Genomic DNA, 3,370 nt, shown 5'->3' on the forward strand with positions numbered 1-3,370 from the left:
CCGATTATTGCATCATTTCATTTTCCTTATTGACCTTTTTATTGTTTGTTGTATAGCACTTTCCATTTCGATTGATTTATATTGTAATTTCTCCCATATATATATCCCTTTCGAATTGTTCGGCAGACACCAATTAAGCTAAGGGCCTGTTGAAAACAAGTTGAAGTCTATCGAAAATGACCCTCTACCTTTAAGGGGTAGAGGAGGTAGAAGTGATGTGTACATTCTACCCTCTCCAAACTCCATTTGTGGGATTACACTAGGAGGTTGTTGTTTTTGTTTATTCATGAGTGTAATTAAAAATTCTTAATTTAACTAGTGAATTTACCAAAAAAAATCTTTTGTTAATAATTGATCGATTTCTTTTGAGAAAAAATTATATGAAGGTCTCAGAACGCAGTTACGTTTAATTGAGAACTAAAGAGATGAGGTCAGTATCACCGAAGAAAAAATCGTCAAATTGTGAAAATAAATTGATTCTCTTAGAAAGTTGATATGTACATTGTCAAGTTATTTTCTTGTGATTAAGTATAGAAATTATTGGCAGACCATATATGCAGCTGAGTAGTATTTTTTTCCTTCTATTTTTCGCTAATAGTTATTTATATTAAATACATTGGTTTTCTACTATTATTTCCTCATAAAACAAGCGAATTGTTAGCGCACAAGTAAATTTTCTTAGTGATGTATTTATGCAAGTGCTTTGATTCTGTTCACTTCTTCTAAAGATCCTATATGTCAAAATTTAGGTTGGAAGGTCAAAAGAATAATAATATGTTTAATGAACAATTTAATAAAAATCGATCAGGTTCAATTCAAAATTATATATTACATGTCGAATTATAGAACTAGTTTCGTAAATAATTTTGGAAAAGATGCATGACTTTTTCAGCCAACGCATATGATTCAAATTGCAAAATGCAAATCTCCTCTTTAATTCTATGATTGCATTAATCGTGAATTTCATATTTTATACTTTTATCACCTTTTATACTTTCTTTAGTTAATCAAAATTGTCTATTACGAAATACATTCAAAATGTAGTGTAAGAGGTTTGCTCTTTATAGGTTTCTAATTGTATTAGAAGAACTTAATAAAAAACTATTATTGTATGTAATAATAAAAATTTAAAGAACTATATGTTGGGTTCAATTAGTGTGAATGGAAAATAAAAAGTTGCTTGAAAGGGACATAACTTTTCAAGTAAAAGACAAACTATTTTGGAAAAAGATATGACTGTTTGGATGTTTGTTGCTGTTCGGAAAAAATACACTCTTTCGAATGAACAGACATGACTGTTCAGAAAGGATACACCTTTCCGGTGAACCATTGCCACCTTTCGGAAGGGGCACTTAATGGCTATATACACCTGCATTTTTTCATAAGTTTAGTACGATTTTTTCTGCACTTAAAAATATTTCTTTTCTTCTAAAATACTCTGGGTGATCATCCAACTGTTGAGTGAGTTCGAAGAGAATCCGATCATATAAGGTGCCACTATAATCGAATTGTTAAGCCATTTTATCTTAGGAGAAAAATTCCGAAACCTCGGGTATTTGAGGAGAATTATTTCCTTAAGGACACTCCGTGAATTCGGAGGACTTAAATTTTTCTGTTTCATCTAGTTTTCTTTAAAATACTGAAAGCACACACTACAAGAAATTACTTTATTTATGACCAACATTTAGGGATGAATTAATAATCTCGTTTCAAAAAGTACATGTATTAGGACAAGATTATCTATTGGTCCTTAATATTGTATTTTATTACGAATGTACAAAATTTTTTCTCTAAAAAAATTTTTGATTGGTCCCAAATTGTAATTCAGAGCCTTGAGCTGGAAAAAGTACCGTCAAAATAAATATTAAAATTTTAGTAATGTGTTTTTATTTCACCAAATCTATACAGCGCCTTGTTTCTATTTTATTTTAATTTTCTGAAAAATTAGAAGTAAACAAAGACGTCTGTATGGCGTTTTCCTCATAGTGTGCAGCAGCTGGTTATAAATTTACCCTAGAGCTCAATCATGTACGCACAAATATCAGCAGATGCACAGCGAGTGAGGGAGCAACTTAGACAATTGCGTACGCAGCTTTGCCAATTGTAGAAGGCTTCTTCCTCGGGTTACTGTAGATTTACCCTAATATCTGTTTATCTTTCTCGAACGCGAATTTGAGGTATGATTTTTATTCTACCTTGTTGCTCTTTTTCTTTCAAAATTATTCTAAATTCATTTTATTGCTTGGTTGTTCGAGCTACTTTTATTCTTCCTATTCTCTATTCAGAATCTGTCATTTTTTTTAATTTGTTCAACTCAGTAATTTACTATGAAATTTATCAATTTGTGGATGGTCAATTATCGTCTCTCTATAGTCTAGCTACTAGGAATAGCAATTGGGTGTAGCGGGTGCGGAGTGGGGCGGATCTACTGCTATGCGGGGCAGGGCGGGGCGTCTCTAAGTGGGGCGGGGCAGGGCGGGGCAGTCTCTAAGTGGGGCAGGGCAGGGCAAGGTGTCACGCCTCAAATTCTATTGGGGCGGACTGGCACCCGTAACCGAGGAGGCTCGGGAGAACCAGCTCATAACCTTATACTTCCCATGCATACCTCTATGACAACCCGAAATTCGGACAATATTATGTCGCATATAAAAGGAAATAATCACCTGCATAAGCTCGAGCACACATATATATGTATATATAATACTTGGCCGTTGGAGCCATCACGTCTATTAACAAAACACCACCTTGACTGAATATTAGGTCTACAAAGCCTCTAGACAATACACACAGAGTTTAACTAAGGCCGGGACACACCCCGCCATATAACTAACTTCTATACAATACCAAAAGTGACTGGATATGACACGGAAAGCTCCGAAGCAAACTGGAGCTCACCAAAAGCAGCTGGATATCCTGGCTCCTACTTGTGCGGTGTATGAGCTGAGGTACCTGTGCCTGCAGTATGAAATGCAGGTCCCTCGTGGGGGACGTCAATACGAAATATGTACTGAGTATGTAAAGCTATAGATAATCACATATGATATAGGAGCTCAATAGAAATCAGAAACAAGTGAATAAATTGTAATAGGAGTGGACCACACTTATTAGAACTTGTGACAACCTGTACATTGTATTTATTCAATCACTTTACCTTCATTCTTATCATCTTTGTAATTATTACTGTACTGTACTGTGACCATTAGGCTGCCTCCAGTACATATCAACTGGGATCGACCCATGATAGGCTTATGCCCCTGGATACCACCCATAAACACATAAATAGGGATCGACCCATGATAGGCTTATGCCCCTGGGATACCACCCGATAAGAGAGAACTTCCATCACTTAGTTCAATTAATCTTTGAGATT

General features: G+C 35.1%; 1 long non-coding RNA gene across 1 annotated transcript in view; it reads left to right on the plus strand.

Moving 5' to 3' along the window:
* Positions 1 to 1,716: 1,716 nt before the first annotated feature.
* LOC107863472 overlaps positions 1,717 to 3,370 on the plus strand; it is a 7,279-nt gene continuing 5,625 nt past the window's right edge. Inside the window, exon 1 of the long non-coding RNA XR_001672264.2 lies at positions 1,717 to 2,177. This is a non-coding gene — a long non-coding RNA (uncharacterized LOC107863472). The remainder of the gene's footprint in view (positions 2,178 to 3,370) is intronic.

The sequence above is a fragment of the Capsicum annuum genome, chromosome 3 (assembly GCF_002878395.1).
Source record: "Capsicum annuum cultivar UCD-10X-F1 chromosome 3, UCD10Xv1.1, whole genome shotgun sequence".
Taxonomy (NCBI): Eukaryota; Viridiplantae; Streptophyta; class Magnoliopsida; order Solanales; family Solanaceae; genus Capsicum; species Capsicum annuum.